The sequence below is a fragment of the Acinonyx jubatus genome, chromosome B4, assembly GCF_027475565.1.
Source record: "Acinonyx jubatus isolate Ajub_Pintada_27869175 chromosome B4, VMU_Ajub_asm_v1.0, whole genome shotgun sequence".
Classification (NCBI taxonomy): Eukaryota; Metazoa; Chordata; class Mammalia; order Carnivora; family Felidae; genus Acinonyx; species Acinonyx jubatus.
The window spans coordinates 87,493,335-87,508,775 of NC_069387.1; the positions used below are offsets into that span (position 1 = coordinate 87,493,335).

General features: G+C 41.3%; 1 pseudogene; it reads left to right on the plus strand.

The window, feature by feature from the left end:
* The first annotated feature begins 5,395 nt into the window (after positions 1 to 5,395).
* LOC128311025 (transcription elongation factor 1 homolog) lies at positions 5,396 to 10,176 on the plus strand (annotated as a pseudogene).
* Positions 10,177 to 15,441: the final 5,265 nt, after the last annotated feature.

Consider the following 15,441-nt stretch of genomic DNA (forward strand, 5'->3'; position numbering starts at 1 on the left):
GAGTTATATCTTCAGATTACTCAAGTTTTGTTGGATTGTGTCGAAGTAGGTGCCTGGATGTACAATTTGGTCATAATTCATACAAAACATATACTGGAAACAGAGCCAGAAAATTAGTGCCTAAACTGGACAGAAGTTGTCCTTGAAGTACAGAGTAAAACTAGCCCCCCAGAGGGGAGCGTTGCACGTGAAGCCTGGCTGATAGCCTGAGAGCAGTGGCTCTGTAAGGCCTGTGTGAATAGTCTTATATCTTCAGGTCCTTGGGCTCCTGAATGGATACAAGCAATCTTGAGGTCAGTCTGTTACTACACCTCGCTTTTTATTCTCTCAGGAATCGTATGGCTTAACTCCCATGAAATGAGGGGATTTACGTCATTGTTCCCTTCCAGGAGATTTTTGTCTCCTCATTATATGAATGGCCCTAGAGAGTCAACAAGTCTAAATTTCCCCCACACTTTGTTAGACCTGGAATTCCCACAGGGGTGTCCATATCACCAGGTCTGGCAGCCTGCTCGTGAAGGACCTCATCTTCACATCATCTCCTCATCTTCACGTTGGAGAATCGTGGTGCCTGCCACAACCCTATTCAATTCTAAGGAAACTCATCCACCTGTGTACTGTGTTTTACCACAAGATGGTACCATCTATCTCTTTATGTGGTACTTGGTGCTGCTTGTCAACCTTCCAAAAAATGCTTTCTGCATTGATCCGTTTGTTGCCAGCAAAGCCTTTGGAATGTCAAGACCTTGGCAACAGACAAGTGAATCATATCAAAAGAAATGTTCCAGTGTCTTCCAACATCCTTCCTTACTCTACGGAGTTTGTGAGTTACTTTAACGGGCAACTCCAAGCTGTCAGTTGACTCTAGACTTAGTTGGAAATCTGCCTACATAGTTCTGGCGATTTGCATGACAAAACTGGAGTCCCTAAAGCTTGAAGCTCCAGAACGCATCAAGGTCTGAATTCAAAGTTTCACTAAACCAGAAATACAGGCTTTGAGGCCAATGCTGGGAGGGAACTCCACTATTTCAGGTTGCTTTTCTGTCACTTATACAGAATTTTACACCTCAAGAAGGAGCCAGTCAGCTGAATGCATTCATACATTAAATATTTTGCAACATACCCTATGTACCAGGAATGTACCTATATGTAAGGAATTAAAAAACAAACGACAACAGCAACAAAAACTGTGTCCCGTCCTCAAGAGCTCACAGCCTGCTGGAAGAGAGAATTACACAAATATTACAGAGCATTCGTGCTAAGAATTCCAGTAGACATATTTACAAAGAACTATGGGAATTCAGAGAAAGACCTGTCTGTCCATGGATAAAGCATCCGAACTTGTCTAGAGTGGAATTTAAAGGGTAAATAGATTTCATGGCATCTTTTAGTACCAGCATAGGGACTTTGGGGCAGAATTTCTTCTCCTCTAGGATCAGCTGGAACCAAGACTTTCCTGATGCATTGCTTGAGGAGAAGACAGGTTCCTGTGATGATTATAAGCTACTCAGGTTAACTGCCACTAGGTCTATGGAACCACCCATCAGCGCAGGCAAAGGGTTTCAGTTATCTCCATCCATCAAGTGAATTCATCCCACAGGGCATTCATCCCACAGGGGATCACTGAAAGCTGACTCATTGAGAGGGTAGTTCCCAGAAGGAATTGCACTCCCACTTGATGCAAGTTGTCTGGCCTATTGCCATAGTGTCTTCCATGTGTCACTGGTCCTAAAGTGACTTTTTTGTTTCCATTTAGATGTCTTTCAAACATCTTAAACTACACAATTAGTTGTCTTCCTCTTCCAAAACACACACACACACACACACCCCTGTTTCCTCTCAAACCTTAACCTCAGTAAATGGTGTCACTAACCATGCTGTTTGTCAAGCTAGAATCTGCAAATTCCTATTTATTTCTCCCTAGCCTTCCAATTAATTACCAAGTTCTATACTTTTATGGCTCTTCAAATTTATATTTGGCTCAGGCACATTTTGTAATAAAATAATCTTTTTTCAGGTAGCAAGTATCTGCTTCAGAGATAATATGTTACTGAAATTAATTCCAAATTTCAGAAAACATAATGTAGAAAACCTTACATATAAGATACATTATTTGATCTATAAAATAAGTGAAAGCTATATCTGGCAAATAGAACTTCTGAACTATGAAGTTTATTTATGGTATCAATAATTTCTAATATAGACCTTATAAGAAAAAATTTTTGCAACTATGTATGGGGATGGATGTTGACTTGTTGTGGTGATCATTTACTAATATATACAAATACTGAATCATTATGTTGTACACCTAAGTGTGATGTAATGTTATATGTCAATTATACCTCAATAAAAATAATAATAATTACTTTTTTATGTTTATTTATTGTTGAGAGAGAGAAAGCAGGGGAGGGACAGAGGGGGAGACAGGATCCGAAGCAGGCTCCACACTGACAGCAAAGAGCCCAATGCAGAGCTCGAACTCACCAACCACAAGATCATGACCTGAGCCAAAGTTGGATGCTTAACCAACTGAGCCACCCAGGTGCCCCAAAACTATGTTCTTTTTTTTTTTTAATGTTTATTTATTTTTGAGAGCTGTGGGAGGGGCAGAGAGAGAGGGAGACACAGAATCCAAAGCAGGCTCCAGACTGAGCTGTGAGCAAAAAGCCTGACCCTGGGCTCGAAACCCACGAACCGTGAGATCATGACCTGAGCCAAAGTCAGACATTTAACCAACTGAGCCACCCAGGTGCCCCTGTTCTTTTTTTATTTTTTTCAACTTGCAATCTCAGTCCCTAGGGGTCCTACATTTGTACTGGACGTGAGGCGGCCACCACAGCAGTGTCACAGAGGAAGTTACACTCTGTCAGTACACACCTGTCAGGATGTACTTCTATTGAAATCATTTTATTGCAATGGTTCTTACGTGCCCTCTTTTACAGTTAAAATAACTTTTGCCAAAAGGAGTAAATAGTGCAAGTGAATATAGCATGTTTTACATTCTGATGTGGGACTGACAGTGGCAAAACTAACACAGTCAACAATAACTGTTGAATACCTACTGTGTTGCTAATCAGTGGACCGCAGATTCTGTGAATGAATCTCACTGCCGACCTTCAAATTTTGCGAAGCCAGTAATGCTAAAGAAAATAAATAAATAAAATTACAAATTAAGCACTTGGAAATATTTTCAGATGCTGCTGCATTTGTCTTTTATTTGCTTTCTAGAGCTCACACTTGCCTCTTTCAAATAATAACAGGGATTATGTTTTGTTTTATCAATCTGAATGCAAATGATAGATTCTCAGACTGTTTACTGAAAGAAGTTAGACAAACAAGCTGCACTTAGTCAGAATATCTGGATGGCTAAATCAACTTGTTTAAATTTATCTTAGGTTCAAGCATGGTTTCTACAGCCTGTCTTACTTAAAATGTATTTGAATTGTTTTAAATATATTATCTTATTTACCTTTCTGAAATGAAAATGGAAGCAATCCTTGCAACTTACCTTCCTGGATACACCTACAGTGAAGCCTTGTTTTTGAAAACCACACAGGAATCTCCTGCCAGGCCAGAAGGGGCCTTCTTAATGCAGTCTGACCTCAGTTTCTAAAGTTGGTGTTTTCTCTTTTTGATTTGTTCTTCTTTTCTAGTCTGTTGTTTGAGATACTCGTTTTAATTAAAGCCTTTTAAAACTCACTAAAAACAAAGCAAAAAATGTGATAATGGGTCAATACGTCAAAATCAGTTTTCTAATTGATGTTGACCTTTTATTCATCATGTCCTTCCGATTTTCTATTCCTTACCTGTTGCTAAACTCCAGCTGGGATTTGTTTTAGTTGCATCAAAACCTTTCTTTTTTTTTTTTTTTTTTTTTTTTTTTTTTTAACGTTTATTTATTTTTGAGACAGACAGAGACAGAGCATGAACGGGGGAGGGGCAGAGAGAGAGGGAGACACAGAATCGGAAACAGGCTCCAGGCTCTGAGCTGTCACCACAGAGCCCGATGCGGGGCTCAAACTCAACGGACCGCGAGATCGTGACCTGAGCCAAAGTCGGACGCTCAACCGACTGAGCCACCCAGGCGCCCCAAAACCTTTCTTTAAAAAAAAAAAAAAATAATTCTTGGGGCATCTGGGTGGCTCAGTCAGTTAAGCATCTGACTTCAGCTCAGGTCATGATCTCATAGTTTGTGAGTTCGAACCCCGTGTCAGGCTCTGTGCTGACAGCTCAGAGCCTGGAGCCTGCTTTGGATTCTGTGTGTGTGTGTCTCTCTCTCTGTCCCTCCCCTGCTCATGCTCTGCCTCTTTCTTAAAAATAAATAAACATTAAAATAAATAAATAATAAAATAATTCTTTAGTTCTTTGGTGAGCTTTTGCTAGGTTATACTACCCATCTTGTCTGTATTCAAACTTTTGATATTTTTGTTCATTGTGGGTTCTTTTGCATTTTGACAATTTAAAACAAATATTGAATGAAAATACTCATTTTGAGGGACATGTGGGTGAACCGAGGGACATGTGGGTGACTCAGTCGATTAAACATCCGACTCTTGGTTTTGGCTCAGGTCATGATCTCAGAGTTCATGGGTTCAAGCCCTGCATCAGGCTCTGAGCTGATAGCCCAGAGCCTGCTTCAGATTCTCTTTCTCTTTCTCTCTCTTCCCCTTTTCCTCTCTCACTCTCTCTCTCTAAGTAAATAAATAAACATCAAAAAAAAAAAAGATAGATATAGCCATGTGTGGGCACTGCAAACTCAGTCAGGAGAGCACATAACTCTTAATCTCTGGGTTGTAAGTTTGAGCCCCATGTTGGGTGTAGAGATTACCTAAAAATAAAATCTTAAAAAAAAAAAAAAAAAAAAAAGGATAGGTATATCCAGGTGGTTTACTTAGGCTGATGGAGGATAGTAGGGGTGATGTTTCACTTCCAGGCAGGAACTTTAAGTGACGATGCATAATTAACCTCATTCCCTCTTTGTACATCATCAGTTATGAAAGCCTAGGTCAAGAGGAACCTCAATCAGCCTGTGTCCTGAGTAAACAGACCCCGTAACAACTCACTATGAACATGGAGAACGACATGGATAAACTCGTTATGGTAAGCCACTGGGATATGAGGGTTGTTTGTCGTGCAGCATAACCTAGCGCACCTGACTAGCACATTCCACATCCAGGGACAATGCCCCTTCTTACTGTCTGGCATACGCATTTCTAGGAAGCAAACAATAACTGCTCTCCCCTGATAGGTTAGACCAGTGGTTCTAAAACTAGTGGGTGAAGGTCTGATAAGAAAGAGGAGATTTGCATAGTCTCAAAATATCTCCTCACAAAATACTTATTAATTACAGAGGAAAGAATAGTAAGTTTTACAGGGAAAAAACTGGGACACCTGAATGGCTCAGTCAGGTAAGTATCTGACTCTTGATTTCAGCTTGGGTCATGATCTCACCGTTCATGAGTTCTAGCCCCACACTGTCAGTGCAGAGCCTGCTTGGGACTCTCTCTCTCCTTCTCTCTCTGCCCCTCCCCCTCCCCCTGCCTCCCCCCCCCCCAAAAAAAAATAAATAAATAAACTTAAAAAAAAAAGGAAACCTACGGAGACAAACCTGATAGACACCAACTTAGCCAAATGATAGAATTTATATTATGGGATAAAGAGATAAGTAAGTATCATATGCCTCTTGACAGGATGCATTATGAAGGACATATCATTTCTGTGATATTACTGGTAAAAATGCACACCCTGAAAGTATTCCTGAAGAAACATAGAAAGGACCAAATTGAAGGACATTCTTTAAAATAACAAAGGGTCAGGAGTAGCCAAGAAGACATGAATGAGTAAGAAGGAAAAAGTATGGGGGCATCTGGGTGGCTCAGTCATTTAAGCGTCTGACTTCTGCTCAGGTCATGATCTCGAAGTCTGTGGGTTTGATCCCTGTGTTGGGCTCTGTGCTGACAGCTCAGAACCTGGAGCCTGCTTCAGATTCTGTGCCTCCCTCTCTCTCTGCCCCTCCCCAGCTCATGCTCTATCTCTGTCTCTCTCTCTCTCTCTCTCTCAAAAGTAAACACTAAAAAAAAATTGTTTAAAGAAGTAAAAGATATATGGAAAGTTATGTGACACAGGGACATTGCAGATCAGTAGAAATATGTACTTTTCAGTAAGTAGTTCTGGGCTGACTATCCATGTGGGAAAACATGAACTAAAGCCATGCCTCACAGCACACACAAAAATAAATTCCAGGTGGATTAAATATAAAAGTATGAAAAATGGGCACCTGGCTGGCTCATTTGATAGAACACGCAACTCCTGATCTCAGGGTTGTAAGTTCAAGCCCCATGTTGGGTGAAGAGCTTACTTAAAAATAAAATCTATTTAAAAAACGTATGAGGGGCACCTGGCTGGCTCAGTTGGGTAAGCATCTGACTCTTGATCTCAGATCAGGCCTTAATCTCAGGGTCATGAGTTTAAGCCCCTCACTGGGCTCCACATTGGGTGTGATGCTTACTTAAAAAAAAAAAAATGGTATGAAAAGCAAAATTACAAACTCTTTAAAAATATTTATAGGAAAAATAACTTTATAACTTTGAGATAGGAAAGGACTTTTTTTTTAAGTTACAATGAGCAGAAGCTACAAGGAAAACCGATAAACTTTACAGTAACAAAATGTATCATAAGGAAAGGGGAAAGGGATCAACATAACACTGTATGTTAACTATACTAGAATTTTAATATTTCTTTTTTAATTTTTTTCAATGTTTATTTATTTTTGAGATAGAGAGACAGAGTGTAAGCAGGGAAGGAGCAGAGAGAGAGAGACAGACAGACAGACAGAGAATCTGAAGCAGACTCCAAGCTCTGAGCTGTCAGCACAGAGCCTGACATGGGGCTCGAACTCACGAACCACAAGATCATGACCTGAGCAAAAGTAGGACGCTTAACCGACTGAGCCACCCAGGTGCCCCTGGAATGTAAATTTCTTAACAATTCAAATCATAACTAATATTTTTTTTTTTAATTTTTGAGAGAGAGAGACAGAGACAGAGCACAAGAGAGGGAGGGACAGAGAGAGAGGGAGACACAGAATTCAAAGCAGGCTCCCAGTTCTGTCAGCACAGAGCCTGACACAGGGCTCGAACCCACAAACCACGAGATCATGATCTGAGCCAAAGTTGGATGCTCAACCGACTGAGCCACCCAGGCACCCCAATTATATGGGAATTTTTTTAAATATAGTAACAATAAACGAGTAAGTAGATAAAGAAAAAACAGATCATCAACCAATAGAAGATATAGGTAGTGAATATAACACAAAATATCAGAATTCAGAACATATGAACAACTGTGATTAAAAAAACAAAACAATTAACAGAAAATGGGCAAAAGAAATAAAGGGTAGTAGCTGGGAGTGGCAGCGTGGAAAAGCAGAAAGTGCGCTGACAAAGAATTCCAAGGATATTGGCTTTGAGACCTAGCTCTGCCAATACCCCTTTACTTTTCTGGAATAAGTAACTCAATCTCTTTGAATCTAGTTTTCTTATCTGTAAAATGGGAGCAAAGGGTGGGCATCCAGCATGAAAAGGCAGAGAATGAGAAAGAAAGGTTCGAGGTGGGGTGGGGTTGGGGTTGTCTATCAGGCCAGCCCAGGTTCTTAATGCTATCTGCCCACTAAGATGACCTGAGGAGATTTTTAAACCACCCCGCCTTTGAGATTCTGTTTACTTCTCAGGGTCCTCAAACTCCAGCAAACCTCAGAATCTCCTGAAAAGCTTGTGAAACCACAGACTGTTGGGCCCACTCCCAGAGCTTCGGATTCAGTAAATCTGGGGCAGGACTGATCATTTGCATTTCTAACAGGTTCCCAGGAGATGCTGATGTTGAGGACCTACCCACTTGGAAAACTACTCAAAGTACAGTATGTGCAAAAAGGATTAGGGGGAAACGCCAGGAGGGTATTTGAGAGCATATGCTTTTTTTTCTTTTTGTGAAATGAGGAACATATCTCACCACCTGAAAACCTACTGCATTTTGTTAGCCATATGCATTTAAAATACATGCTTTTAAAATATGCTTTTTTTAAAAAAATATGCTTTCAAAATACATGTGTTAAGGAACTGACTTTAGAGATTGCTCCCAGGAGGGAAGTTGTTGAATGAAAGAGACCTCCACTATATACATTTTGGTACTGCATGAATTTTACACCACATCCATATAAACAAACAAACAAAAAACAAAAAAGAGTAAATCCAACAAAACCTTGGCTCAATTTATGAGTAACCATAGTAATAGAGAAACCCTCTGAATATATTATGTATGACTATCATCTTCCCCATATTTGGTTCCCCAATATTTCTTATGTTATAGTAAAATGCATTCAAACAGTTACAAATGATAAAAAAAAATGAGGGAAGAAAGGAGGATGGGTAAGTGGGAGGGGAGGGAGAAATGGAAAGCAAAGAAATATGGGCAGGTGTAATAAAGTTTGTGATTTCTGCTGAGTCAACTTCACTTTCTTGGAGGGCAGGGAGTTGGGGGTGGGGACAACAAATAGATGAATATCAGGATCAAAATGTACACAACAGAGTATAAGGAAAGACGTCAAGTCAAGGGCAAATTATCAATTGATAACATTTTAAAATACTTTATCGAAGGGATTTCCATATCAACAAAGACTTGGGAGAAAAGGAAGGGGGCGCCTGGGTGTCTCAGTTGGTTGAGCGTCTGACTTCTGCTCAGGTCATGATCTCGCGGTTCATGGGTTTGAGCCCCAATCAGGCTCTGTGCTGACGGCTCAGAGCCTGGAGCCTGCTTCGGATTCTGTGTGTGTGTGTCTCTCTCTCTTCTCCTTCTCTGCTCACACTCTGTCTCTCTCTCCCTCTCTCTCTCTCTCTCTCAAAAATGAATAAACAAAAAAAATTTTTTTAAAGGAAGGAAGACAAAGCAAGCTATCACCTACCTATGTATATCCACCTGTGACACATACATTAGATGCCAGATAGATAAAAGATACTCAGTTTGAATCTTTATGTATATAACATATACATATTATATATTTGGTAAACCTTGGTTACAAAGTAGAAATGCGGAAAAGGAAATTTTTAGTTATAATATGCAGTGGAAAGCTGATGGCTTTCACAGGTGCAAGTTCAGGTTTTGTCCAGAAGAGGGGGGGTGTGAAACTACAAATGTCATTATGGTTTTTTGTAACTTGTTTCTGGCATTTCCCTACTGAGCCGCCAGAGGAAAGTCCGGGTTGGGGCAAGGCGGCTATCGGCATTTGGGCAGACAAGTCTTTGCAGTGAGCCACTGTCTCCCACACCACTGCTTTGGCGCCACCCACCAGAACATCTGGCCACACTGCCAAGGCATGATATTCTGTCAGGCCCCTTTCCTTTACAACCTAGGAATCGAGATGATATTCTCAGTGTTAGTTTTCATTCTTTCCACCTGAACTGGTTAGAATCCAGAATGTGGGACGCCTGGGTGGCTCTGTTAATCTTCCGGCTCTTGGTTTCCCCTGGGCTTCTGGTCTCACGATTTGTGAGTTGGAGCCCTTAAATCGGACGCTGGGCTTGACAGTGTGGAGCCTGCCTGGAATTCTCTCTCTCTCCCTTTCTCTCTCCTCCTACCCACCCCCCCCCCCCCACTCAAAATAAATAAGTAAAACTAAAAATAAATAAAAGACTGTCTCCCAGGTGAATGTGGCAATGAGGGGAGGCAAGTGTTTGTCCTCCTACAGACACGAGGCACAGAAAATCAAAACGGAAGCCACCTCCCAAGAAGAAGATGACAAGCATTCACCTGGCCCTTCTGCAACCACGAGAAGTCTTGGGACGTGAAAATGGACCGTGCCCGCAAGACAGAAGTCATCTCTTAACACCTAGTGCCTGGAGAATTCAGATGCCCGTCTCGCATTCGTCAGAACCAGTGGGCGCGTACGGCGATTGGATAGATGCCTGCGAGACAGCCAATCACTATCGAAGCAGAAGGCCCACCCACTTGGCTGTCCGGCCTGCAGTGCACCTGCCCCACTGGGGCCCGATCCAGAGACGTTCCAGGGTCCAGGAGGGTGTGTATCCAGGGCCTTCACAGGTATATGGAGTGGGTGTGGGGGTGAGCGTGTGCGGCTGCAAGTGTGGCAGTAACAGTGTGCTTGTGGGCACGGACTGGAGTTGAGTGGGGGTTGTTGGGCCCCCTGGGGGCCTGAAGTGCTTCCCTTGGCTCTGAAAGCCTTTAACTCGCTTACTCCTCGGGGCCTGTGTCTCTCGACGACGTTCTGGTCAAGGACAAGCCCAGCAGAGGCTGCCTAGGGACTCTCCAGCCTCCTCACCCACCTTACTGACACTTTGTCCGTTTGAACTGGACCGCCCTTCCTCCCTCCCTGCCTTCCAAGGCCTGTGGCCTGAGATTCAAAGCCACAGTCCCACGGGCCCCTTGGCCGGGTCCTGGCAGAACAGCCCCTTTTCATGTTTAGCTGCTTTTGTAGAGAAGGAAGAGGCTGGGCGGAGGATAGCTGTCGGTCCAAGCCCTTAAATAAAACAGCCGAAGCAAAAAAAAAAAAAAAAAAGAGTTCGGAATGTGTTCAGCATTTAATGAAAAATGGGTTTGTGTTATTGAAGTTTGCGCGATCAGAAATATAAATGCAGGAAATTTTTGTGAAAAGAGCAGTGTTCAAGTTTGCCAGAACTTCAGTAGCTTTTAATTCTTCTTAGTGTAGAAAGACAAAATATGCTTACTCATTTCATTAAATGTAGTATGTTCATTAATTCCTCATGTACATTTCATTTGAAGTTACTTAAATAAATCCTCCTTAAATAACCATCAAGGCCTGTTGGGATACAGTTATGTTTTCATATGTGGCATGTGCTGTGCAAGTAAATCTGTCTGCTATGTTGTTTCTCGTTATGCAGACAATTCAAGGAAGAGGAGAGACAGACGCCAGTAAACACATGTAAACATCTTCCTCCTTGCTAGCAATCAGGGAGATGCAAACTGAAGTAAAAAGGAGATGGCATTTTAGACTCATCATATTGGCAAAAAATGTAAAGTCACATGTGAGTGTGTAGGAACATGGGCACCTTCATGCACGGTTGGTGGGTTTTAAATCAGTGTGGCCCCATCGAGAGCAATTTAGCACAAGTGATAACGTGAACGGTGCATACACCCTGCAATTCTGCCGCCCTTAAGTTGAAAACGGGCTGCATGTTAGGCTTGTTATCCCCGTGGGTTATCAACCCACCACCCGATGAGAGCCTCTTGCACATGTGCGTGGGGAAACAAATTCAAAAATATTCACAACAACATTACTACAGCAAAAAATTGGGAACAACGTAAAGGCTCATCGACAGATAAATAGTGAGATAAAATGTGTGTGGTAGAGTTATTCAATGGAAAACTAAGGAAACTGCAAACCACAGGTGTGTGCAGAATCATGACCACATCTCAGGTGTAAGTGTGAGAAGCAATGCTCAAAGAGCACACGCTGCAGAGAGGCATTGCACACTGCAGTTAACATGAACGATTTAAGCCTACGTGTATTAATCTTGTGTTCGTTTTCTGTGACCGGTATAAAAAAATTACTGAAGATTCCATGGCTTAAAATAGCACATGCTTATTATCTTCCATTTCTGGAAATGAGAACTCTGCAATGGGACTCAGTAGTGTCAGCAGGGCTGGCTTCCTTTCTCCAGCCAGAGGTGCCCTGCCCTCCTCCAGGATCTGGTGCATTGATGCGCCCCTAGTGCATTGGGGCCGAAAAGGGGGGCACTGGAGCACAGGTGCCAGGGCTGAGGAAGCAGATGATGCAAATGACTGGTGAGCAGCTGTTAAATTATCAAATGTCCCGCTGATCACAAAATTGTCATGCAATTTGTAAAGAATACAAAGAAAAACCCATTTCCTTCCTCTACACCTATTTACGTGAAAAAGGTTCTCAGACTTTCCATTTATCATAAACAAAAGAAAAATGGAAAGAGATTCCATGCTAACTCCTGTCTTATTTTAGAAATAAGTAAACATCATCCAAAGAAATATGAACTAATTGAGAAATTAAAGCTCCATTCATTTCCCTAAAAGGTACTTCTCCGGGGGTGCCTGGCTGGTTCAGTTGAGAGAGAGGGCAAATCTTGAGAGGTGTAGAGATTACTTAAAAAAAAAAAAAAAAGATACTTCTCCAATAAATTTTACCTTTATGTTTAATAATTACTTGGCAGGATTTGTAATTTATTGTTGGATTTATTGTGTAGTATTAATAATTTTAATAATAATTCAAGACAATTTTTTTTAGCACTTAAGAGTCCTGTGGTCAAAAGAAAGAAAATAAATTTTAATAAATTAAAACTTATTTTATATATTTTTTATCACATGGATTTATGACAAGAAAACATCTTTAAGGATAAAATATATTCTGTTAAGATAAAATTCTGTGGGGAAAGTAGAATGGGAACATGGATTCAAAGAGATAAAAGAATAATATAAAATTCCTGTGTGTTAAAAAGAGTTCATCCAAGGACACTTTTAATAAAGGTGAATACCAGGGGAGCCTGGGTGGTTCAGTTGGGTAAGCATCTGACTTTGGCTCAGGTCATGATCTTGCGTCATGAGTTTGAGCCCCGCATCAGGCTCTGTGCTGACAGCTCAGAGCCTGGAGTCCACTTCAGAGTCTGTATCTCCCTCTTTCTCTGCCCCTCTCCCACTCGTGCTCTGTCTCTGTCTCTCAAAAATGAATAAACGTTAAAAAACATTTTTTTAATAAAGAAAGGTGAGTACCAAATCACCGATAGATTTCATTGAACACATTTTCTTTCTTTTTTATTGGAGTATAGTCGACAAACAATGCTATATTAGTTTTAACTGTGCAACATAGAGATTTAATCCATTGGCTAGATTTTAAAATATGGAAATGATAGTTTAATTTTAATATGCCAAAACTTAAACTATGATGGAATTTATCTTTTGAACTGTTTACATATAGGACAAAACATTTTAGATATTAATCCAAAAATGTTCGGAGGGGTAGAGAGTTTTACGAAATTACCATAGTGGGCACAAAAGCAAAAATTCCGAAGGCTGCTGCTCTAGGGTAGCATTGCTGCGTCTTAAGGTATTGAGGGTATTGGTCTCTACGGGGATAACGTCAACTTATTTGGCAGGATGGTTGTAGCAGTTTACGCTCTCTCCAGAAATCCATTTTCTTTGCTAATGGGTCACTTGAATTTGCTAATGAATTAGCTAAATTTCCCAGGAGTAGGAAAACATTTCTTTTTGCCAGCACTTTAGCGTTCATGGAGCCCTGCTTCTTGATTAATGCCAAAGGCAAGGTCTCCGTCAATTTTAACCTTCATGTATTTCCCCGAGTGTCTCTCAACCCCCTAGCTTTGTTTTACATCATTCCCTCTCCCTGGGATGCCCCCTCCACCCAACTGCCACCAGCTTATCACCCATGCTTCTGGTCTGAGCTTAAATGTCCTTTCTTCGAAAAGTCTTTCCACAAACAGCCTACCTAAAGTTTCCTAATTCTCCATTGCAGAACCCTGTGGAGCTTATATGAGTTAGGAATGATGTATTTGCTTCTTTGCTCATATATTTGTCTATCTCTGCACTAGATTGTAAGCTCCTTGGGGACTGTATCTGTTTTATTCACCTACATATGCCCCAGCATTTATTATAGCTCCTGAATCATAGTAAAATCTCCATAAATATCTCCAGAATAAACAAATGGATGAATGAATTTTTTTCAGGATGTAACGGACATCATCCTTAATCCAATCATTGATGGATTTGAGCAGGATGTGACAGGCATTTCCTTGAATAAAAAGGTTCTTCAGGCTTTTATGCTTCATTTCCATTTTGGACTGTTGAAAAGAATTCTAAAGCACCCTTCATATGACCCTGCCTCATCCTTTTTTTATTCCTCTTCTCCCTCCTCTTTAAAAGGTCTTCCTTGGGGCGCCTGGGTGGCTCAGTCGGTTAAGCGGCCGACTTCGGCTCAGGTCATGATCTTGCAGTCCGTGAGTTCAAGCCCTGCATCGGGCTCTGTGCTGACAGCTCGGAGCCTGGAGCCTGCTTCCGATTCTGTGTCTCCCTCTCTCTGACTCTCCCCCGTTCATGCTCTGTCTCTCTCTGTCTCAAAAATAAATAAACGTTAAAAAAAATTTTTTTTTAAAAAAAGGTCTTCCTTTTCAGGGCACCTGGGTAGCTCAGTCAGTTAAGCATCTGACTTCAGCTCAGGTCGTGATCTCACGGTTCAAGCCCCATGTCGGGCTTTGTGCTGACAGTTTGGAACCTGGAGCCTGCTTCAGATTCTCTCTCTCTCTCTCTCTCTCTCTCTCTCTCTCTCTCTGTCCTTCCCTGCTCATGTTCTGTCTCTCTCTCTCAAAAATAAAATAAACATTAAGAAAATAAAAGAAAAAAAGGTCTTCCTTTTCTTTACTCAATCAGTAATATATTCAACACTAAGATGATGGATAAATTTGGTAATTTTGCAAATGAAAGAAGAAAAATGCGCTTTACTATTCCCTAGTCTTCAGCTCCAAGTTTACAGGTGAACTTGGACTGTCAGGGATTGTACATGTAACCAACGGTGATGGAGTTCAGGACGTGCTACCCCAAAATATGGCACCTTGGCATACTAAATATTTTAAGCTGAGGGAAGCTGAGAAATGGCAGGGTGCTGGAAGGATTCTCTGATCTTCCCCCTGAAGCAGGTCTTTAGATTTTCATATGAGAGATGCCCTCCCCATACCAGGAGCATCCTTATCCCCAAAGATCTCGGAGAGGAATCTGAAGGAACAGGCCTTGCTAAGTGTCTCCCAGTTTATTACACTTTATCTATCACACTTTCCCATGACTTTCCACTCTTCATCAAACCTATATAAAAATGCCCAGGTCTTATTTTCCTTCTGAAAGCTTCCATGTCACAGAAAACTTATATAAATTTGTAGGCTTTTCTCTTGTTAATCTTTTGGTACAGAACTCCAGCCAAGAACCTAAAGGGAATGGAAGGAGAAGATTCTTTTCCCCGTCCCCTTCAATAGCTAAGATAAATTGTCATCAAATCCTCTGGTACCAGACTACACTTCCCTGTCTATAATACAAGTTTCTTAAGTGTGCAGTGTCATTCTAAGACCACATTTTATTTAATTAATTACTTTAAAGATTTTACTTTTAAGTAATCTCTACATGCAATGCGGGGCTGGAACCCACAACCTTCAGATCAAGAGTTGCTTGTTACCCCAACTGAGCCTACCAGGTGCCCCACTAAGCCCACATTTTATTTTCCTATTTCTTTTTTTTTTTTTTAATTTTTGTAATGTTTATTTTTGAGAGACAGAAAGAGACAGAGCATGAGCAGGGGAGGGGCAGAGAAAGAGGGAGGCACAGAATCCGAAACAGGCTCCAGGCTCCGAGCTGTCAGCACAGAACCCAACGTGGGGCTCGAAC